The sequence below is a fragment of the Leptodactylus fuscus genome, chromosome 5, assembly GCF_031893055.1.
Source record: "Leptodactylus fuscus isolate aLepFus1 chromosome 5, aLepFus1.hap2, whole genome shotgun sequence".
Classification (NCBI taxonomy): domain Eukaryota; kingdom Metazoa; phylum Chordata; class Amphibia; order Anura; family Leptodactylidae; genus Leptodactylus; species Leptodactylus fuscus.
This window is the reverse complement of record NC_134269.1, coordinates 104,873,372-104,898,646: the sequence shown is the minus strand read 5'-3', so window position 1 is coordinate 104,898,646 and position 25,275 is coordinate 104,873,372. Positions and strand designations below refer to the sequence as shown.

The following is a 25,275-nucleotide window of genomic DNA, read 5'->3' as shown; positions in this document are numbered from 1 at the left end:
ACTGGAAAATAAAAAGCTATAGGGCATGCTAGGCAGTGACGGAAAATTGAAAAAAAAATGGTTTGGACATCAAGGCCTAAATGAAGCTGGTCACTAAAGGAATAAAGAAGGGGTTATCTAGATGGGACTGCCAAGGTGCCTGTGGTATTGATAGGGTCAAAGGAGTATTCCTATTTTGGCCAATGATGGTAGTGGGAAAATGTACCTCATTCTCTTAACTCTCTCACCAGTTCCCTATTCCTTTCAGTTACAGAAACAGAATAACTGAGCTATGCTTGTTCTATAACTTCAGGAGTTACTGCACTGTTACACTGTTCCTTAACTTCTATTTACCAAAGCAGCCTCCATAACATTTTCCCACCTCTTTCTCTTTTTCTTTCTGCATTTTCCCACCTCAAGGAAGGCTGGACAAGTCAATTTTCATCTCAGCTATGAAAGGCTGAGATGGCAATAACCCCTTAAGAAAGATCTGTAGAAGTTACTCACGCTGGAGATTCAACTCATAGCTGACTGAGTGATAACTTCCAGGGTGATAAATACAGCTCCAATACTAATAATTCAGTTTAAGTAAAGAGCACAAAGGTACAAAAGGTTTTCTACTCTTTCAGTCGTCACATGACAATTTGTAATATCTGGTCTTTGTGTCCGCCTAGTGAATGAAACAGATAAATGCAAGTGGATAATTTAGCAAAGGGATGTATTATAGTAGTAGTCAGAAACCTTATTTTGTGTCATGTACCGATTTTCAAAAAAAAAGTCAAAGATGAAGTTGTCAGAATTACGTGCAATAATCATAGGGATGTTGACCCATATGTGAAAGTTAAATAATGCACACCAGAGCAGTAACCAACTAACTAGTTGATTATATTTGCATTTCATTGATATCCTTGTTTATGACTTTCTTGTGTAAAGATGATTCATTAACTCATCCAAATCTGCCCAGCCTTGCTAATATGAACAAACGCCTACTTTAGCGTGTTCAACTGCCATATTATATTTTGCACTTGCTTTAAGGTACAAAAACACACAGGCAATTGCTGTCCCCTGGCTAGGCTAAATCACAGCCCGGAAAACAGGATGCCATGCCTCATGCTTTCTCCCCTCTGAATGTGTTTACATGATCCAGGAGATAGAGGGACTACATGGAGCAGCAGTGTTATATACCCATTAGAGAGATCCCTGTGCCAAGTAAATATGCCTGAAGTGCCAACCTTGATACAGGTGCCGGAGGTTGATGACCCCTGTGTTATAGTAAGTTATTACATTTTACCTCAATAAAAAACATTTCTTTTAACCAATTTCATGTAACTGTTGTTAGTAGTGACGGAATCGTCCTGTGCATTTAACTGATCCCTTCTACTTTTTTGGCATTACTAACAAGACTGTATTTTTAACTTGAATTTCAATATAATCGATTTCCTCCTTCATGCAACAAATTCTACAAAAAAATGCCATTTCTGTAACATCTGGACACTGCAATTTTTTTTCCCTGCCTAATACCTTAGCAAAAAAAAATAAATTCTAAAACACAAAGAAGTATATTTATTGTCTTAAAGCAACAATGCAGCATTGTTTTTTTTATCTATGCAGGGTAGTCTTTACAGTAGACATTCAACATATGCTATTGCTGAAGCTGTTGCCCATTAGTAGTGCGCCTGTACCCATTTCTAAAAAATAGCTCTTTGCAGATCTACCTTAGGCTGCGTTCTCACGGAGTAACGCGCCTCTCATTTAGACACGTAAACATTAGAGATGAGCGAGTACTGTTCGGATCAGCCAATCCGAACAGCATGCTCGCATACGGTTAGACGTCGGCACAGATGCCTGCAACATCGCTATGCTCCAGCCCTGCATGAAGCCAGCAGCTGCTGGAGCTATGCTGCTATTCCGGGGTTGGGGGGCGGAGGAGCGGAATAACAGCATCGCTCCTGCCGCTGCTGGCTCCCCGGCATCCGCCTCTCTATTACAGCGGATGCCGGGTCTGCATTCACATATGCAAAGCCAGCGGCGAGATGCCGCTGGCCCTGCATGCACGCTCATAGATGGTGAGACCAGTCTAGCCTTCACAATGTAAATACAGACCCGGCATCTGCTGTAATAGAGAGAGGCGGATGCCGGGTCTGTATTCGCATTGTGAAGGCTAGACTGGTCTATGAGCGTGCACGCAGGGCCATCGGCATCTCGCCGCTGGCTTTGCATATGTAACCCCGCCCACCAATGACGCAACAAAGCAGGAAGACAGAAGATTTTACAGCAACGAAGACTGGTGAGTATGCGACGTGGGAATACCCCTTTAAAGTCCTTTATTAGTACCCCCATGTGTCTCACATATTAGTAACCCTTATATGGGCACACAGGGGTTAATATGAGGGACATGATGGGGTTAACTGTTATTAATGTGAGGCACATTGAGTTACTGAAACTAAATTAATAACCCCAAATGCCTGACATTAATAGGCAGAGTAACTAAAGGAAGGTCCCTGTGTGTTTCACTTTACTGTAGCTTCCTCTTCTCCATACAACAGACATCTTCCATAAGACACAATGAATCCTGGCCACTCATCTGCAGGGTAGGCGCTAAATCCTCGTGTGCTAAAGGACCTCTGATGACGTCATGACCATATGATCGGACTCTGGTGTGGGCGGAGCTACTAGGATTTAGACTCAACCTAATCTACAGATGTTACATACCAGTGGCTACAGGACCTTTGATGACATCACAGTCACGTGACCTCATGACAAACCAATTACAGAGCAGTAGCACTAAAGGACCTCCCCCTTCCAGTTTTCTGTGCTCCATGGACCCTGACTCGTGTATAAACCGGGGAGAGCTTTTTCAACATGAAAAATGTGCCGAAAAAGTCGGCTTATACTCGAGTATATATGGTAATTAATCACAAAAAAAAATCACCAGAGTAACAGTAAAGGATCAGCAGGACTTTATGTCGCAAATATCCCTATAGCAAGCCTATCCATGCCTGGGGTTTTATAAAAAAAAAGCTCCATATATACGTCAAAGTGTGCTTGATGCTCTGTTCAGTTCTGATAAAAATAGACCATGTACTCCATTGCTGCTCCATTTCATCAGAATAGAATGAATCCCCCATAGAGGTAATTCACTCGGATGATCCTTGGATGTCACTCCAAGTTTCATCCAAGTGCATCCTGCCGAAAAGTCAGCCCCACATTGGACGCACACTTGGATGTCTGCATGGGGTCTAATAGTTGAAGCATCGTCACATGCAGCAGGTTCTGCTACAGAAATCTCTGCACCAGAAAATTGGTTCCGTTTATCTGGATGGGGCCTTCAGCAATAAGCATTCTGGGATGTAACTCAAACCATAATGAGGCAGTGACATGACATTTCATTTTGTTCTTCAATTTCCCTAAATCCTAAACCAACAAGTGCAGGAAAAAGGAAGTTCACACTAGTTAATTTGTCTGGTGCCAGGGCTAGTCAAAATAAGGAAGTCTTCAGACATTTCTGAGAAAAATATTTTTAGAGCATTACATACATGTGGTTTAAATGCTAAGTAAATGTAGTATTGGGTTAGAGGTTGTGATGAATTACTAAAATGTACATTAGAGACACCAACAGTACATTTTCATCTCGCTCCCTGCAGTGTTGTCTAGGTTGTGAAAAAAATTAAAGCAGCTGCAAATAGCATAAAATAATTACTTGTGTCTAACCCCTGCTGATCCATGGCTGGCTCTTCCATTAATATGTAGGTGGCATGTGACCGCGGTATCTAATCAGTGACTGGGCCACAATTCCAGTAATAGGGCACATGACTGCCACTGACTTAAGACCAGAAAACCATTCCTAGATCAGTAGAATGGAAAGAATATGCAAATATGTTTCCCAAGATGTAACTAGGGAAACACTGCCTCTGTATGCTGCCCTCTATGGGAAGCTCCCTTGAACATCATGCCCGACTTTGCAACAAGCCTTTATTGCAATGATGCGGGATTTTGCCAAGTCAGTATCATCCCAACTGTGGACAGCGCCGTTTCGATCTGATTGGATCTCATCAGCACAGTTAAGGAGAACTGACTTGGCAGAGGCGAGAGACTACTAGACCAGATTATGGGGATATTGTCAGTAGAGGAATAGACCACCACTTTATCCCAATCCATTTTACTACTGTCTTACTTCAAGAAATTATTTCTGTCTCCTCAAAGAAGGTTTATTTGTTATTAGAGAGCTACTGGCATCAATTATCCATAGTGTCCAAATTTCTCAACAAAGCCAGTTTTTCTGATACAACAAGAAAAAAAAAGGAAAAAAGAAAAATGTATTTTAAAAACTGTAGCTTTTTTTCCACTAACCGGGATTTCCAGCTTCAGCAAATAAAGGTTATAGTTTGTATAATGAAAAGTTGTACAAATTCCCAAAATACTTTTGGTATCAAATTTTCTAGATCTCTGCTTTCTGTGAGTCAATGGATAAAAATCAGGCCATGGTCATGTGATAGACGCACAGGTGAACAACTTGTTACAGTCACGGCACAGTAGTCAAGTCATCAGATTTGTAACGGGCAGCGCACCTTTGTGTACATCACATGACCAAGGACTGTGTAAGAAATAGATTCCTATTACACACTAAAATGGGGGACAAAACCAACCGGTGTGGACTGTCTCTCTCTACTTAGAATGAGATTACAGATGAATACTGTGAGGAAAACCGTTGACATCATAATTTTATAATGTTTCAATAGTAAACAACTGTATCTGTGAAAATAGTCTTCAAAGTAAGCGCTATGTTGTGTAATTTTATTGACCGGGCATTATTCCAGTTCCCTGCCTTGATAAAAGAAACAGGATGATCTGGGTCATTGAAGCTCATTACAGCACAATCTGACATCAACTTGTATTTTCATGTCACTGTTATACAAGGTAAGGGCAAAATGTATGTGGATATACCTTTTGAACTCACAATTTAAGTAATTCCACTAAGATCCATTTTTCTATATGTATTTATGTCAGTGACTCTAAATACAGTTGAGTTAGCAGACTTATCTCCCAATGCACCCAGAGCAAATATGTGAAATTGTGTCACTGGCTATATTTCTCCCATATAAATAGAAAAGTAGTTAATTCATTCCCTAGTTGTAAAGAAGTACATTTTTTATAAAAAAAAAAAAAAATGTATCTACAAAAATTATGGTCAACAAGCTCTTTTTGATTCTCTTTGTGTGAACCTGGTAAAATGGAAAACAATATAATTTTTGGCAAATTTGTGTCTTAAACCCCCCAAGAATTCATGATAAATCTGCAAGTCCAAGAAAGAGCTAAGCTTTGCCACACTCCACTGAAAAAGTAGCACTTACTTGCACACCGTCAGCATACATTGGAAACCCCGAGATAACAGTGAATGGCAACAGGCCAATGGCTACACCCAGGCAAAATGTCATAGTTAGACCCATCGGTCACAGGAGTCATGAAGTTACATGACCAGCTTTTGGCCCAACCACATGCCTCAGCGGTCCCCGAAGTCAGTCAGGAGTGCCATAGGCAGCAGAGAGTAGCGCTGAAGCCCAGGAGAGGTAACACAGTTTTTTAGGTTTCTTCACCTCCCCTGGAGTCTAAAGAGTATATTAGCAGTTCAGATTTGGATGTATTCGGTACAAACGAAACTGCAGATAGAACTTCACAAATTAATCAAATTGGCTTCAGTTATTTTTAGATTTATCTCCCAGCATTACTACATGGTTTAATGGTTTAGTTCTGATGTTCAATTGACCTTTTTATGCACTTTTGGTGGTGGAGAACGGTCAGCATGACCGGAACATTTACACCAGAGAACCAAACAATAAACCAGAATAAAAAAATTAATAGATGGGATTCGATATTCGATCGAATAGTCGAATATTGAGGCTCTATTCGAAACAAATATCGAATGTCGAATATTTCACTACTCGCTCATCTCTAATGATATTCCAATTTATTGAGATGTACTAGTATATAGTAAAGGTAATTTTTCTTAGTAGTGGCTGCATTTGTCAGTTATCCACTCTCTTCTGGTCCTCAGTTGTATCATTTTTGAGGGGGTGAGAGTATAGATTTACTATATTTACTTACAGCAAAAGGTTAGTATACTTCAATGCCATACTGTTAAAAAGTGAAATGTTTCTGATGTGAACAAAGGCTGCAGTTGTTGTTCCAGAAAAATAGAGTCTGGTTTTACTGTACTTGAGATTTCTTTTTTGTAAACAACACGGAAACAGTTCAAGAGTAACACAAAATGTTGAAAACAAAGATGAAGAACAAAGGATCTTTGAGGAAGAATTCTGAAGCATGACGCATTATGTAATCACTTAATAGGTACTTTGCATTTCCAATATTTTTATGAATACACTGGGCAGCCTTGGTCAAACAAAACAGCAATGTTACCGAATCTAAAGGGAATGAGGAAATAAACCAATTTTTCATTATAACTACATGCATGAGAAGGAAAATGAGATGAAATCTTGAAAGATAAAATGACAAAAAAGAAAGCTCACGAACAGCCTGGAACTTTCTGTAAAAATTCCAATACAAACATATCAAGCCTTTAAATAAAAAGTGGTCACTTTTTACTTATAATTCCATTTTTACATAAAGCCTTTTATGGATAATTGGGAAGCCAGTTGCATACAGAGAATATATTTCCTCTTAAACATTCAAACTCTTGGAAAACTGTAATTCGTTATTACAAAGGAAGTCAAAGTTTCTGGACCAGCTCAAACCGAGTCACCAAATAGATACTATGGGGCAGATTTATAAAGACTGGTGTTACTAATGCCAGTCTTCATAGCCCCGGAGCTATGCCAATTCAGAGCATCAGCATTCTGCCATGACTTTCCATCACTGATTAGGTGCAGAAGAATGATTCAGCCACAGAATCCACAGCAAGATCCAGAAGGACAAGACCGTGCTCCAATCTCCTGCCTTCCATTGAAAACAATAGGCGGCAAAATTCAGAAAGAAACTGCTGATTATTTTGGGCAGACTCCACCATGTGATCAGGGCCTTATTCTATGTCACAACAGAAGCCAAAACACTCTACCAGATCTTTCATAAACTTCTAAACAATGAAACTGCAAGATCAAGAAGAAAAGTTTTGTAATTACGGAAACTAAATGATTGATAGTAAAACTGAGCAATGATTGAATACTTTACTCTGATTCCAATTAATTAACGATTAAAGAAAATAAGTTAAAAAAAACCAAAAACCTTAAACATTCAAATCACCTCCCTTTCCCTTGATCTCAAATAAAAAAAAATAAAAAAAACAAATTAGGCATGTCTGAAAATACCCTACAAATTGTACAGTGCTGCGGAATATGTTGGCGCTATATAAATAAAATTTATTATTATTACATTATGCCCATACTACAAAAATCAAATATTTTTCATATTCATTTTCATATGACACCCTTGGGGGGGGGGGGGCGGGCGCCGTATTTTTGAAGTTTCACCTTCCAAAAATTTTTAATGAAGAGAAATCAAAACATCAGACACACCCAAAAGAATATAAATATAAAATAAAACCTTTCCTCATAAAAAAAGATGCCTCATACAACTCTATATACATAAGTACCGTATATACTCGAGTATAAGCCAACTTTTTCAGCACATTTTTCATGCTGAAAAAGCTCTCCTCGGCTTATACACGAGTCAGGGTCCACAGAGCACAGAAAACTGGAAAGACCTGGAAGGGGGAGGTCCTTTAGTGCTACTGCTCTGTGATTGGCTTGTCATGAGGTCACGTGACTGTGATGTCATCAAAGCATAAACATAAAACGCTCACCAGCACTCATGGCCAGACCCGGTCTGACAGGTTTCCGTCTTCTGCATGCAGAAGACGGAAAGCTCAGAACGGAGTCCGGGCGCTAGTGTGAACCCAGCGTAAGCTGTAATGCACATGACCAGACTTTTTATCTGCAATGGTGGATTTCCCCCTCATAGCTTATAATTGAGTCAATAAGTTTTCCCATTTCTTTGTGGTAAAATTAGGGGCCTCGGCTTATATTCGGGTCGGCTTATACTAGAGTATATACGGTATAAGAATTTTTCTTCCCAAACTTTTGCATTTTTGTTAGGGTATTAAAACAGAGCAAAAACTATATAGATTTGATATTGCCGTAATAATAACAGCCCACAGAATATAGGTAACATGTCATTTTAGTTTCAAAGTGAACATCATAAGGAAAAGGTGCAAGTACAGCTTTTCTCTACTTCCACCCCATTCTGAATTGTTTCCCTAGTTCCTTATGGAATATTAAATGGTACCATTAGGGCTAGTTCACACGGGCAAGAGGAGGCGGATTTTGGCACAGAATCCACCTCAAAATCTACCTCACAATTGAGGTCTATGTAGACCACTAGCGTTCTTTTTTCCCGCTAACGGTTTGTTCCCGCTTGTGGAAAAAAGAAGCAAGCTGCCCTTTCTTCAGGCAGATTCCGCGGCTGATTCAGCTGTGGTGTGCGCCTCGGACACCCATTCCCCATTCATTTAGGCCTAATCCGGAGCGGAAATCCGCGACGGGATGTCGATGCACTGCACCGGCATCTCGTCGCGCAGCCGCGACGGAATGTGCACATGTAAAATTTGTCCTCAAAATATTACCGTATTTTTCGGACTATAAGACGCACTTTTTTTCCTCCCAATATGGGAGGAAAATGTGTGTGCGTCTTATAGTCCGAATGCAGCGTGCAGCGTCTGTGTCCTGTCTATGAGAATCAAAAGGAGAGCAGCACGGTGCCTGCCTGCTCTGCCCCTCCTTCCCTGTCTGTGTCACGTATTTGCAGGAGCGAGATATGAGAGGCAGGGAAGTAGGGGCGGGCCAGACAGGTGAAGGAAGCGTGGTTTCAAGCTTGCCGAGAAAACCACGCCTCCTTCTCCCGTCTGGCCCGCCCCTCTTTCACTGCCTCTCAGATCTGGCTCGTGCAATGAAGCCACACAGACAGGGAAGGAGGGGCGGGCCAAACGGGAGGAGGAGGCGTGGTTTTCTCGGCAAGCTTGAAACCACGCCTCCTTCACCCGTCTGGCCCGCCCCTACTTCCCTGCCTGTGTGGCTTCATTGCAGGAGCAAGATCTGAGAGGCAGTGAAGGAGGGGCGGGCCAGACGGGAGGAGGCGTGTTTTCAAGTTTGCTTAGAAAACCACACCTCCTTCACCCGTCTGGCCCGCCCCTTTTTCTCTTCTTGCATAGCTTCACTGCAGGGTGTCTCTTTCCATCCATGGATGAGATTAGATAGATAGACAGACAGACAGATAGATAGATAGATAATGTTCAAATCACCCCCATATCCCTAGAATACATATAAAACAAAAACATTACTGTGAAACACATACACATTTGGTATCCCTGTGTCCGAAAGCCCCCGGTTCTATTTACATTGGTGAAATATTATATTATTAGGTTATTAAATATTTCACCAATTTTTTTTCCTTAAAATTTTTTTTTTCCCTATTTTCCTCCTCTCATTTCCTCCTCTAAAGTCTTATGGTCCGGTGCGTCTTATAGTCCGAAAAATACGGTAAGTCTTTATACCACTCTGACAATGGAAAAACTAAAAGGATTATGGCTTCTGGAAGGCTGGGAGTAAAAAATAAACATTCAAAAACAACAAATGGCTGTGGCATTAAGGCTTAATGGTTGTTTGAGGAATGTTATGCAACACTGAATGCACTTGGACAAATAAATCAGCACATGCACCATCTTTATTTTTGCTTACTTACATAGCTCCATCATATTGTCCAATTTTTCAATCAGACAGATGCTCACCTCTATACACCTGTTAATACATGTGGTTAATATAGTTCATCATTATTCTAGCCATCAAGGCATGCAATGTTGAACAGTGCTGATATCTTGGACTAGGTGTGCAGTAATCTGCTGCCGTGATAAACCAACATCTCTCAGTTCAAGGATTTTGTCCCTCTCACTTTGTAACAAATGGTGATAACTGTAAAGTTGCACAATGATCCTACATCATTAATCCAATTTTTGAGGTTGTTTTCAAATTTCAATGGGTAGGAGTTTATGATGAATGCTAACAGCATATGACATGACTTAGTTATAAAGGATTAACATCATTTTGATGCAAATAAAAATTAATAAAATTAATAAACTCAAATAGATCTTATTAATAATCCTACAAAATTCCAATGTAATTCAGAATACACAGGGAATACTAACTAAAGCAATAATAACCTACATGAATCCCAAGAAAATGTTAGCCACAATAATGTTACCCAGCCACTTCCTCTGAGGGCTGAAGAATGGAAATCGCGGTCACCACTCCTGTACCCACTTTATTTGCTCATTCTGTTTGGTGAGTATTTATACATTTCTGTGCACTTTATTATAACTGCCATTTATAAATTATTACTATATGGAATTACTAATTAAATAGAGTATATAGTATGTGTTGTTATTTGCTATTAAGCTTTTACTATCATATGTATATATTGGCAAGACTTATTTCTTATAGATCAGTTGACTGCATGTGTGTTTCAAACTACGACACTCCATCCTTAGCTCCATTCTTAACCTAGTTGGGTCTATCGTGATCACTACAAAAGTACATTGATCAATATGAAGCAGCATTATACTCATATACAACTTCCTTTGGTCCTGCAGCCCAAATCCGCTCTTGGGGATCAAATCATACTTGTATAATGATGTTTGAGTACATTTGATAACGATAAATTCTTGAAACTCTAAAACTTTTGTCATTCCTTGCTTTGCAGAATAAAGAACATTAACCTGTATATTTGTATTGGCTGTACATAACACATCTACATAAAACATTAAAAGTGACTTTAATGTGTTTTACAAAATATAAAACATAAAAACATTCAAAGACTCAAAACCACTTCACACGTACAGCTATTCTAAGAAACTTAGAAAACAGGAAGTAAATGGGAACAAATGAGGGGTAGCAAATCAGATAAAAATGTTTAAGCTTTACAAGTAGTGAGACTGTGAGAAGTTGAAACAAAGAATATTGCTGGTATAACAGGAAAAACGATCAAAAATGGTAAAAAATTTAATTTAATAGAGGTCTACATGGAAATGGTTTGATCGGGACTGGTAAATCATAAGATTACACATCTGTATCAATATACTGGGGAACATGGAATGACTTTTACAAACATAATACAGGGTGAATAAAAAAGAATGGTGCAAAATTATAAGGGGGCGTTCACACTACCGTTTGTAATGTCCGTTGCTGTCTTCCTTCATAGGTTGACAGCAATAGACATTAAACTGCCACAGAGAACGGTCACAGACTGATTCTGTGTCTGTTCCCATTGACACTAATGTAAATAACATGATGGAAGCTATCTTGCGTCATATTTGTTTACCTTTGAGATGGAAAGTCCTGCATGTATGACTTTATCTTCTGCTACAAAAGTAAATAAACATGACAGCAGCCAGCTCCCATAATGTTTTTACATTAGTGTCAATGGGAACGAACACAAATTCCATCTGTGACCATTCTCGGTGACACCTTAATGTCTAATGCTGTCAACCCATGATGGAAGGCAGCAACGGACATTACCAACGGTAGTGTGAACGCCCCCTTACCTCCGTATTCATAACTGAGAGAATATAACAACATAAAAAGTTTTATCTATACACTACAAATGTTCAATGTGATTTCCACTGGTGACACGCCAGATGTCTAGGTGGTAGTCCAGTTCTGTCCAGAGAGTACCTGTATATCCAGATATGGGCTCCACTGTTTCAGTGATGTGTCATCTCAGATCGTTCAGTTACTGTGGTTGAGGGGAAGGGAGGAGATACACTGTGTCCTTGATGTAGCTCCACAGAAAGAAGTTGTTCTGATAAAGTTTCATTCAGATATCAGCAAACATCCAAGTAGAAATGTGGAAGTGCTCCATCCTGCTGACAGACTAAATTAATGTAATTGTAGATTGTATTATTTGAATAAATCTTGGATAAGTAGCATGCCTTTTCATGTTAACACATTTGTTTTATATACTCCGAGGCTTTCATTTTGCACCAGTCTTTTTGAAACACCCTGAATGGATTCAATCAATAGAAATTGTACCAGGCCTATGGTGCATTTTGGTAACATTATCATAAATTCATGAGAAGTTGCACATTGTTTCATGATCACTGACTAACTTAAAGGGGTATTCCCATAACTCTTGTTCTGCAGCCTGAAGGCTCTGTACTCTCTTCACTTCCTGGATTTCTCGCACAGTGGTGGGCAGGGTTTCACTTGCTCTGCTATCTGCTATGATCCACAGTATGAAGCTGATGTAGAGGCTGATGTAGCAGAGCTGGATTTGAGTCAGCTTCCATTACATACAGAGGTAACAGACTCCTTATCTCAGCCCTTATCAGCCAAATTCAATTAAACCGGCTGATAATTGGAAAAGCTGAAGATAGACAGTGCAGTAATCCCGAAGCTCTCACCTCCCCCCTCCTCTAGCTAACTAGTGAAAGGGTTAATTTGCTCTTAGAAAGGTTGTTCCCATGTGGATACAACAGGTGTTTTAATTTGATTGGAACATATAACATATAAATATCCTACTAGGAGGTAAAAAACTAGGCTACGACTAAGAGGAACACTCCTCGAAACGCGTCAGCTGCGTTTTCTGAAACAATGGATATGGAAACACCATAATGGTGTTCATGTTTCATCAACTGAATTGGATTTTATACGGTGTACAATAAATGTTAAGTTTTATTTAAAGACCTTTGGAGTGGAGCTGGATTTTCTACATTTTGTGTCCCAAGCCGATGGGTCGTATCCGGGCTTCCTCCGGTCTTCAGAGTTGAAATTACATCACCGTGGAAATATCTTTCAAGTGATCAAAGGTCAAGTAAGTGGGCTGTGTTTCCCCTTTCCCTGTTTATGCTATTTCTAAAGATCTCGCAGCTTACAATGTAAGAAAAGTTTACTTTTTATTTGCATAATGGCCTATATTTGCTGTACCCTGCTGTACACTGATTTCCTCTATTATGTTTACTTGGGTTTTTCTCAGTTATATGCTAGCTTTTCCAGTTACCCCTGGCAGAATTATGTGTAATGAAATAGGACACCATGTATAAAGACTTATGCAGTCATAGGACAACTTGCTCACTAAGACCTGCAGATACCACAATTTTTCATTCAACTCAGGTTCCCTTTTAGATCCCAAACAGCAATTCAATTAATCGTGAGGACACAATAATTCTGACACAGATATCATTACTTTGTTATCGCTTTTGTAAATGTATGAATATATAACAAATAATTTTCACAAACAGGAAGTAAACTATTTTTGAGGAACTGGTATGTCTAGACCGTCCCTGCAGTGTGTATATTTGGTAACATTAACAAAATACAGTACATGCTAATGAAGCTAAATTATCACATCCTCAGGGGTTTATGGCCTAGTATAGTATCCTTTCTAGTCTTGAAGTAAAACAATAAAGTTAACAGAACTCTGTGTTTCAAGTAAGAGGAATGGCCACGTCTGTATAACAGTGGTAATCTCAGCTACAATATATCACATACGGTAAAGATAAAAATAAATTTAAATAATGGTAATAACAATGACGCTGGGTTCACACCAGCGTTCAGCACTCCGTATTAGGTTTCCATCTTCTGCTGGCAGAAATCTGTTTCGCCACGGAGAGCATAAAACGCTCACCGGTGCTCACGGCCGGACACTCTTCAAGCCCATTCAAATGAATGGGTTTGAAAAATGCCTGCAGGTTTCTGTCTCCTGCCCTGTTTTGTGCAGTAAATGGAAACCTGAAGAACGGAGTACGGGCGCAGATGTGAACGAGCCCTAAGTTATAAGATTCCTAAAATTTTAAGTTATAAAGCCTGTGATTAAAGGGGTTGTCCCGTCACAAGGATCCTATCTATAATGCTTATTAATGTGAATGTAAGACTTTTCCTAAATACATTGCTTCAGCAAAACTGCTTTGTTTGGCCACTATCTCACTTTATTAAATTTTTTGTGGCCACAGCCCTGACCTAGCTGCTCCTGAGTCAAGTGATGTATCTGCCTGCTCTCAGGGGGGAGGGAGGAGGGGCTAAGTGCACGGTAGCGAGCCTGGAGGGTGGGGCAGTTTACCCTTTGGGGGACAGGTGAAGCCAGCAACATCGCTATGCTTCTGCCCTGCATGAAGACAGCAGCGGCAGAAGCGATGCTGTTATTCCGGGGGGGCGGAGGAGCGGAATAACAGCATCGCTTCTGCCGCTGCTGGCTTCATGCAGGGCAGGCACATAGCGATGTTCCTGGCTTCACCTGTGCCGGCATCTAACTCCCCGGCATCCGCTGTAATAGGCGGATGCTGGGGACTGTTAGACACCGGCACAGGCACATCGCTATGTTTCTGCCCTGCATGAAGACAGCAGCAGCAGAAGCGATGCTGTTCCGCTTCGGGGTCACATATGCAAAGCCAAGCGGCGAGATGCCGCCGGCCCTGCGTGCAAGCTCATACACCAGTCTAGCCTTCACAATGCTAATACAGACCCGCAGGGTGTCGGGTCTGTATTCGCATTGTGAAGGGTAGACTGGTGTATGAGCGCGCACGCAGGGCCGGCAGCTTGCTGCTTTGCATATGTGACCCCGCCCACCAATGACGAAACAAAGCCGGAAGACAGAAGATTTTAGAAGAACGAAGACGAGTGAGTATGCGACGTGGGAGTACCCCTTTAAAGGGGTTTTACAAGCAGAAAATCTTTTTTTTTCATAAAGGTCTGTTAGTGCTAGTGATGGGTTAATAAGTACACCCATATACCTTTACCAGGTTTTGGAGTGATTTCTGGGTGTTTCTGGTTGCTGCTGCATCCTCTGTGGGGGGTTTTCATGCTGTTACCTTCCTGCTCTTCAGACTTCCTTTGTAGTCGCTCTCCCATCGTGTCTTCATTCAAAAGCACCGACTGGGAATGTCCAGCAGCCCATTTCCTGTGGCCAAACGGGAGAGGTAGCAGGAAAATGGCCGCCAGACTTTTTCTTTTCTGCAGTGTGTCGATGGGATTAGCCAGAATCCCATGCACTTTGCAGGTAAGGTAGAGCTCACCAACTTTTACTGGAGTGTTTTCGCAATGGCCACAACACTTCGGATTCACAATTTGGGGTACTGGTCTAAGTCACCAAAATCTGACACCAGTAAATTTACATTTCTGATTACATACAGAGCTGTGTAAGAGGTCTTTTTTTGCGGCACAAAATGTAGCACACCATTTTGGAGAACGTCTGTTGTATTGATTAATATTAGATTTTTGGGGGCAAGGTAGGCAAAACAGTAAAAGAATGGAGATTCCATAATATGAGCATTTCTATTGTTTGGGCATTTTTGTATGCGGGACAGATAATGTATTTATTTTTATACGCATTTTATGTAAAGAGGACGATTTGAAAAAAAAAATTTTTCATGTGGATTATGGTTATGGTAACATTGCTGATAAGTACAGGTATAATTGCTTAGACCCCCACTGATCCTGAGGATGGGTGGTGTTTTACCCCCTCAATAGTTATGTTACTGCGAAAGGTCTGAGAGCCTTCAAAAGTCACACAGGAGCCAGACCAGCAACAAAAGGTGAGCAGGGGGATAGAGGCAGCACAGGCATTTAATGCCCAAGATCAGAGAGAACTCTAATCACAGATATTATGCCAAATCTCCACCACTTGTTTTGAAAGTGGAGCGTGACTACTTACAAAACAATCAAAGGTTACAGTACTTTTCACAATTCATTCTTTTAACAAACAGGTTGAACAGCCTGTCCAAAAAATAGGACTCATTCTATTTCTGGTCATTTTTCATAGATCACTCAGTCTCAGATCTATGAAAATTGGTGCCATGTGGATGCAAATTGGATTGTTATAAAATGGACCACATCACTGGTTTTTCAAGTCCATTTCACGGTACAGTACGTCACAGTATTATATATAAATTCTAGGTTTTCAACTCTAAATGTAAATAGGAATGTACTCATTCACTGAATGCAAAAGTCTTATACACATGATGGCCATTTTAGAATTATTAAGTGTGAATAAATGTATTCCGATTTCCATTTTTTTTGATTGACAGAAAAAAAACGTTCAGTTAAAGGGAGTCTCTCTCTTCCCCCAGCCATTGTAAACCACTGGTATGGTAATGTAAATGATATGAATACAATTCCAACCATAACTTTCAAGTTGTAATAGGCCACTGGGATGCCTGTAAAAACCTGTTTTACCGATACTCGAATTAGCTTCACGGAGCACAGGGGGCTTTGCCTTCAGTCCCTGAGCCCCGCCGTTTCATCAATAAATACGCCTATCCAGGCTTCTTGTTCGGTCTGCCTGCTGTCATTAAGCACCATGCTGAAATCCCATGCATGTGCAGTACACTCCTGTTGTACAGTACTACAGGAGCTTACTGCACATGTGCAGGATTTCAACGATGTCAGGGCTCATGATGCTGCTCTTCCACTGCTCAGAGGGGCCAAACAAAAGGACTAGATGGGCGTGTTTACTGATGGCACAGCTGTGCTTGGGGACTGAAGACAACGCCTCCTGTGCTCTGTGAACCTAATATGCATATCAGTTAAAACAGGCTTTTACAGCCATCCCGGCGGCGGATTGACATTTGTAAGGTATGGAGGGATTTGTATTCATATCAGGTACATTACCATAACAGTGGTTTACAGTGTCAGGGGGAGCTGATAAAATTCCCTTTAAAAAAATATGGATAGTCAAACCCAATAGAAATCAATGGGTCCGTTTTTAAATAAACCAGGGAATGAGGAAGGAACAAGCCGGAATGGAGCTGAAGCTTGTGTATATGTGCTTATATAACATCTGCCTTATACATATGAGCACGCAAAAATGGAGGACAGAAAAGCAAAGAAGCTAGAGAATCTTGCCAGCAACGTATTTGTTCATGTATACACGCAGGAAGCTATGGAAAGGATGGATAAAGAAAAAAGCAAGCTCATCAGCTCCTCCTCATCCGTGCTGTACAGCTACATGTTTATGTGCTTTCTATATATCACCAAGTGCACAAAGAGAGTTCTGGGAGAGGAAGGGCTCTGGAGAAATGAGCTTGCCATCCGCTCCCCTCTATTTACATCACACAAGCCAGCTAAATATGTTTGAAGGGTATGTGCTTTATGGATAGGAGTGCACAAAAAGAATTCTGGAAAAGGAAGAAATCAAGAGGAAAACTGGGCTTGTCAAATCCTCTGCTGGGTTTACATCAAACAGTAAAGCTACGTAGAGAATGTATACATGCCATATAGATTTTCACACATTATCTTGTGAACGTCATCATCTCTATACATATTAGATGTACCGTATATATACATTTGAACATATCCTGTGAATGTCGTTCCCTCTCTATATAATAGATGTAGGTGTGTCATACAGGTTTGGATACATTAATCTGTAAACTTCATACTCTCCTTATATATTAGATAAGTGCAAAATAGGTACAGTCCTATGAAAAAGTTTGGGCACCCCTATTAATCTTAATCATTTTTAGTTCTAAATATTTTGGTGTTTGCAGCAGCCATTTCAGTTTGATATATCTAATAACTGATGGACACAGTAATATTTCAGGATTGAAATGAGGTTTATTGTACTAACAGAAAATGTGCAATATGCATTAAACCAAAATTTGACCGGTGCAAAAGTATGGGCACCTCAACAGAAAAGTGACATTAATATTTAGTAGATCCTGCTTTTGCAAAGATAACAGCCTCTAGTCGCTTCCTGTAGCTTTTAATCAGTTCCTGGATCCTGGATAAAGGTATTTTGGACAAACAATTCAAGTTCAGTTAAGTTAGATGGTCGCCGAGCATGGACAGCCCGCTTCAAATCATCCCACAGATGTTCAATGATATTCAGGTCTGGGGACTGGGATGGCCATTCCAGAACATTGTCATTGTTCCTCTGCATGAATGCCTGAGTTGATTTGGAGCAGTGTTTTGGATCATTGTCTTGCTGAAATATCCATCCCCCGCGTAACTTCAACTTTGTCACTGATTCTTGAACATTATTCTCAAGAATCTGCTGATACTGAGTGGAATCCATGCGACCCTCAACTTTAACAAGATTCCCGGTGCCGGCATTGTCCACACAGCCCCAAAGCATGATGGAACCTCCACCAAATTTTACAGTGGGTAGCAAGTGTTTTTCTTGGAATGCTGTTTCTTTTTGGACGCCATGCATAACGCCTTTTTTTTTATAACCAAACAACTCAATTTTTGTTTCCAAAATGAAGTTGGCTTCTCCAAATGTGCTTTTGCATACCTCAGGCAACTCTATTTGTGGCGTACGTGCAGAAACGGCTTCTTTCTCATCACTCTCCCATACAGCTTCTCCTTGTGCAAAGTGCGCTGTATTGTTGACCGATGCAGTGACACCATCTGCAGCAAGATGATGCTGCAGCTCTTTGGAGGTGTCTGTGGATTGTCCTTGACTGTTCTCACCATTCTTCTTCTCTGCATTTCTGATATTTTTCTTGGCCTGCCACTTCTGGGCTTAACAAGAACTGTCCCTGTGGTCTTCCATTTCCTTACTATGTTCCTCACAGTGGAAACTGACAGGTTAAATCTCTGAGACAACGTTTTGTATCCTTCCCCTGAACAACTATGTTGAACAATCTTTGTTTTCAGATCATTTGAGAGCGGGCTGTCCATGTTCGGCGACCATCTAACTTAACTGAACTTGAATTGTTTTGTAGAAAGAAATGGTCCAAAATACCTTCATCCAGGATCCAGGAACTGATTAAAAGCTACAGGAAGCAACTAGAGGCTGTTATCTTTGCAAAAGGAGGATCTAGGATCTACTAAATATTAATGTCACTTTTCTGTTGAGGTGCCCATACTTTTGCACCGGTCAAATTTTGGTTTAATGCATATTGCACATTTTCTGTTAGTACAATAAACCTCATTTCAATCCTGAAATATTACTGTGTCCATCAGTTATTAGATATATCAAACTGAAACGGCTGTTGCAAACACCAAAATATTTAGAACTAAAAATGATTAAGATTAATAGGGGTGCCCAAACTTTTTCATAGGACTGTATGTATTTTATCCCATCCATGAAAGTCATATCCTCCTTATATATTTCATACATATGTACCATATAGATTTATATACATTATCCTGTGAGCTTGTCATTCCCTACTCTTTTACTTTACAGAAACCAGTGACATACAGTATGTACATATCCTTACATAGCATGTGCCCTATAGCTACACACATGGAGTATCAGGAAAATAAAAGATAAATTTAAAAAAAAACTGACTTATTAAGGTACTGATATATATGAATATGCACCACATGTATATACCTGCACATGGGTTCGGGGAAAAGAGAGGCAGAAGACAAAAAATGTTTTCACACTCCTCTCAGCTCTTATTTACCTCAGAGAACATCTATATGTGGCATATAAATATTAGTGCGTGTGATAGTTTATTGTAGTGACACGAGAGAATCGGGCTAGTCACCTCCTCAACTCCGACTATCTCACAGTACAGCTACATATGTATGTAGCTCATAAATACACAGAGCCATCAACCTGGGGCACATGGTGATTCACAGGGGCACAACCTTTATAAAAGGACTCAGCTAAAGCAAATATACTCCAACCCCATATAACAATATTGTAACCTAAATAGTTACTAGTTAAATAATAATAATTATTTAGTGCTCATTAAAGGGGTATTCCCACCTCAAGGATGCAATCTATATTGCTAGGTTATGTAAATTCAAGCTTATGTCAATTCATTCCTCCCATTGTTTACACATCGTTGTCAAGGCTCCCGGCCTGTATCTGATCTTAGGTGGACGTGACTAACTCACTGCTCGCTGTACCTGATCTCATGCTAGATCCATACTAGTGTTTGGCTTTCCGTTTCTTCGAGTCCATTTGGAGACCCGAAGAACGGAAACCTAATCTGCTTAAAAAGTGGTTATCTGAGGACCTCATAGACTATAATGGAGTCCGCCAGGTTTGTGCCCAAAAAACACAGAGAGAAAAGTCCTGCTTGCCGGACTTTTCTCTCCACATTTTTCAAGAGGAATGAGGATGGAAACTCCAACAGAGACCGTGCGCTAATGTGAACCTAGCCTTAGGAGGGATGACGCAATTCACTCACTGCTCCCTGTATCTGATCTTAGGTGGGATGACATGACCCACTCACTGCTACCTGGCGCTGTTATTTACTGATTTTCAGTCCGGGTCAACTAATTGCAGTTTGTTGATAAAGACTCAGACAGATAACAGACACTATCTATGTAAACACATAAACACAAAGATAACAGAATGTAAGTGTTCTCTACAAACCTATGTAATATGCATTTACTGTACATATTATACCATCTGCATTTATATTAGATTTCTAATTATAATAAATAATCTCTCATGGTAAAGCAATGTCTATATCTACTGATCTACTTCATAGTCTCCTGTTCATCAAACAGTCACAGCCCGCGCCCCAGCTTGTTGAAGAATACAGGAAGTGAGAGCAAGCAAACTGCTGAGAGAGGGAGATGAATTTAATTTATTATTGCTTTCTTATATAGCGCCATTATATTCACCAGAGCTTTACAGATATTTGTCAACTCTGTCCCATATAGGGCTCTCAATCTAAATTCCCAATCAGTATGTCTTCGGAGTGCTGGGAAGAAACTAGAGTACCCAGAGGAAACCCACGGAAACACAGGGGCAACATACAAACTCCTTGTAAATGTTGTGCTTGGCTGGATTTGAACCCAGAACTCCAGCTGGGAAAACCCTTTTAAATACTGCATTTATTTTATTACATATTTCAGGATAGTGGGTGGGTATCCACCCACCTGTTTAATGTGTTATTCTGAGTATTTTTTTTTTATCAGGTGCGGGTTTTGAACCTAGGATCACGCCTAATGGTCAATGAGAAGTTTATCTCTTAACAAGCTTCAGCATACAATGTTCAAGTTTAATAAGAGAAAAACCTCCCATAGAGTATAATGACTGCCTTCCAACCATCATTATTCGGTGTAATCCTGGGTTCAAACCCCTGCTCATAAATAAATAAAAAAATAAATAAATAAAACTTTCCATAGATGGTGGACACTCTGGCAACCTTCTCATTAGTATTCACCGCAGGTGACGTCACAGTGAAGTGAATACCAATGAGCTAGCAGCCGGGTAAAAGCGAATGCTTATTGGGTGACTGGGTTAGGGTATGTTCACACTGAGTTTTTTGCAGGCGGATTGTGACACAGAATCCGCCTCAAAAGTCGCCTGCAAAAACGCCTCCCATTCATTTCAATGAGAGTCACTCGAAAGTTTTTATCAGCTAGCGATTTTTTTTTAGCTAATGGAAAAAAAATGCGATATGTCCTATCTTCACGCAGATTCAGCGGCTGAGTCAGCCATGGCATCCGCGGCTCGAGACATCCTACTGCTTAGGCCAATTCAACCGGGCCTTATCAGTAGCAGAATGATGCTGCACTACAACGGCATTCCGTCACGGCTACCGCGTGAAAAAGCCACACGGCAGAAAAGTTATCTGTCGTGTGAACTAACCCTAAGGGGCCTGAACGCCAGAAGATTCCTGGGAAAGAGGGGTGAGTTGACTAGCCTGGATCTATATATATTGCTCTATATGAGAGTTTATTGTAAAGGGGCACAGGAAAACTGGGCTAGTAGTCATCCTCTCAGCTCTATTTACCTCACAGCACAACTACATATATCTATGTCACATAAAAACGTATACATTCACTTGTATATGGGTTTATCGTGAAGGGACACAAAACAATTGGTCTAGTCACCCTATCAGCTCTGTTTAGCTCACCATACAGCTATATGTCTTTGTGCCATAGAGATGTATACATTACTCTGTGTGAGTTTATAGTAGGCTTTCCATCCCATTATCAGTATAGCTACATATATATCTGTGCCATAGAAATGTACACATTGCTCTGTATGTGAGTTTATGGCTGAAGGACACGAGAGCTGGGCCAGTAGTCATCCCCTCAGCTCAGTTTACCTCATGGGGATAGTCATATATATATCTCCTGTGTATGTGAGCTTATGGCAGTGGGACATAAGAGAACTGGACTAGTAGTCATCAGCTTGGTTTACCTCATGGGATAACCATACATAAATGTGTCTCATAGATTTAAATGTACGTATTCCTGTGTATGTAAGCTTATGGCAGTGGGCCAGAAGAGAACTGGGCTACTAGTCATCCTCTCAGCTCGGTTTACCTCACAGGGTAACCATATGTGTCTCATAGGAATGTACGTATTGCTGTGTATGTGAGCTTATGGCAGTGGGACACAAGAGAACTGGGCTACTAGTCATCCCCTCAGCTCAATTTACCTCACAGGGTAACCATATATGTCTCATATAAATGTACGTATTGCTGTGTGTGTGGGCTTATGGCAGTGGGACATAAGGGAACTGGGCTACTAGTCATCCTCTCAGCTCGGTTTTCCTCACAGGGTAACCATATATGTCTTAGATATGTACGTATTGCTGTGTATGTGAGCTTATGGCAGTGGGACACAAGAGAACTGGGCTACTAGTCATCCCCTCAGCTCAGTTTACCATATGTGCAGCTACATCTGTATAGGACTTGCCCGTGGATTATGTAAAAGGTTTATTCTAGGGATGTACACACTACCATGTGCACACGGGGAGCTCGGGGAAGGCGGGGCTGGAGGGAACAGCGAGCTAGCCGACTCCTCCTCTCTGTTTACAACAGGGCTGAATTTTATCTGCGCAACATGAGCTGGAATGCGGACATAGAGCAGCGCTCACAACACTCGGTGTCACAGCGTGCAGCTCCTCACATCACACACAAGATATAGCCCACAACTCACCACATCACACACGTAGCGGCTGGAAACACAACTGACGTCAAGCAGTCCATTCTACATGCGTATACGGAGGGAGCACCATAGCAGCACAGTGCATTGCCTCCCTGCTGCGACTTTTACACTGCCCGACTATACGATTACTAGCCACTAACCAGCAGCGCTGACCTTGGTGGAGGAAGGAATCAATGAGACAAGGGGCGTGTGCCCTGTGTGTAAACAGCGAGTGGACATTGCGCAAAGCTCCAGCAGGACGGATTAGCCATCTAGCCGGAGTTTACCAACGTGTAGCCGATCTCCTGAGCACAGCTACGTAGCAGGGATTAGCATGTGGCTGTACGACACACATACGCAGCATCCCCGTACGGGACATAGGGGCTATATAGGGCGATACAACTACGTGCCCCAGTAATGACACACTATATGGTGACACCTATACATACAGATAGTTCTATAGGGTCCATATTATACAACACACCAAACTCGTGTAATGGACAACAAAAGGGGGGCGTGGCGCATGCCCAGGGCTCCCAGTCTGCATTATGCTGGATGACTGGAAAACAAATGACGTTGATTCTTGCTAAACTGTAGAATGGTATCCTAAAGCATAATGGCTCAGGAGCTGCAGTGCTCACAAGGTAAGAGGGAGAAGACTACGCCACGCAGGTGGCCATGACTCACCATGAAGGATGAGAGGAGCCGCAGCCCCTCACTCCGGGCTCCGTGTCCACAGCTCCCCTGCCATGTCGCTGGGTGTGCCAGGGAATGAGAGAGCAGCACTTGGTGACAGAGGTGAGGACTGCAGGTGGCTGCTGCTGCTGCTTCCTTCTCCATGTGTTGTGCTGGAAGTGGCTGCTCCTCCCTCCTCTGTGCTCTCCCAGTGCTGGATGTGGATCCTGCTGCTTCTCCCTCTGCTGTCCAATAACATGCTGCGTTGTGCTGCACCTCTCCCTCCATCTCTGTGTCTATGTGCGGACAAGTTGTGGCTGCCATCAAGGCAACTTTGCTCTGCTTTGCCGTCACTTCTCCTTTTTCGCAGTCTGTGTCAGTGGAGAAAGTTCTCCTTCCAGTGAAGCTGTGAGTGCGCAGTACACAATGTAGTACGTAGTGAGCTGTGCTAGTGCCTGCGTCCACATCCTTAGAGCCTATGGTGTATGTGATAGGGCTGGGAGTGCTGCAGAGCTCTGTCCTAGTCCCTCTCACTCTGTCCCCTGTCGTAGCTGTAGCCTGTGACTCCTCTCTGATGTGGTTACATTATATCATGTCCATCATGTGACACCACAGGCTGCTCTCAATGGAAACTTAAAGGGACCCCACGTGACTGCAGAAACAGCAAACAGGATACGCAGCAAACCCTGGCAGCATCAGCACCCTGCTCATCATCACCAGGAACATCATCCCTGCACCATCATCCCACAGCTCAACAACCTAGAGCATGAGCACATACAGACTTGTCGGGATGCAATGACACATCTTTTGTAGTTTTCCATAAAGTTAATGGGTTGCGTACTACAGAAGTGCTTGAAGTCAAGATCATGACTCAGCATTAGCTTTGGCCTAAGAATAGCTTTGTTTCAGGCTCTTGCAATGGATGTTATCATGCCCTCTAAAATACAAGAACAGTTGGATCCCAATGTTAATAAAGATATACCGTCAAAGGTTTGTAAGAAATCCACCAGCAAACATAAGAATCCTGGATTCTAGCTAGATCTAACTCCTTAAGAGAGCAGGGATGTGATATAGCAGATCCTGGCAGGATCCTGGAAAAGCAGGGTGACATCTGGTGTGGGAGTGAGTCATATAGGTCAACAGCACCTGACTTTTACAGAAATAAATATGCATATAGGATGTATAATTTGACAAAAGTAGTTAAGACAAAACAGATTTGTTATATTATAGTCCAATCTATAAAGGCAGCATGGTATGGAGTTATATCCTTCCTACTAATACTATAAATGTGAAAGTATGTGTGTTTGGATGTTTGTTTGTTTGGATGTTTGTTCCTCAATCACGCAAACATCAATCACGCGAAAACCGCTCAACCGATTTGGCTCAAATTTTCAACAAACATAGTTCCTAGGCAGCATTGAACGATAGGCTACTTTTCGTCACAATCGCAGACATACGTTTTTGCCAGGACCCCCACAAAACCGCAACTCATACCACCAACTCTGCAATCCCACACACTTTTTAGCATAGCAAGCCACAAACTCCCTATTGCCCTCTCGGGCCTAGCTCCTAACACCAGGCAGGGGAGGAGGCCAGGGTTGCGGGGGTGGGTGCAAAGGGGTCGGGGGGAGGGGAAGGGGGTTTGGAAAGGGGACGCAATGACACCTAGACGGACGAACGGATTTGGCTGAAATTGCGCACATACATACCTTGGGTCCCGGATTGAACGATAGGCTACATGGAATTCCTGTACACCACTGCAATTCACTCCCGTGACCGG

At 41.5% G+C, this 25,275-nt stretch overlaps 1 long non-coding RNA gene across 1 annotated transcript in view; it reads right to left on the bottom strand.

The window, feature by feature from the left end:
* LOC142203340 (uncharacterized) overlaps nt 1–24,425 on the bottom strand; it is an 83,846-nt gene extending 59,421 nt beyond the window's left edge. The window contains exon 1 of the long non-coding RNA XR_012716105.1: nt 23,508–24,425. This is a non-coding gene — a long non-coding RNA (uncharacterized LOC142203340). The remainder of the gene's footprint in view (nt 1–23,507) is intronic.
* Nucleotides 24,426–25,275: the final 850 nt, after the last annotated feature.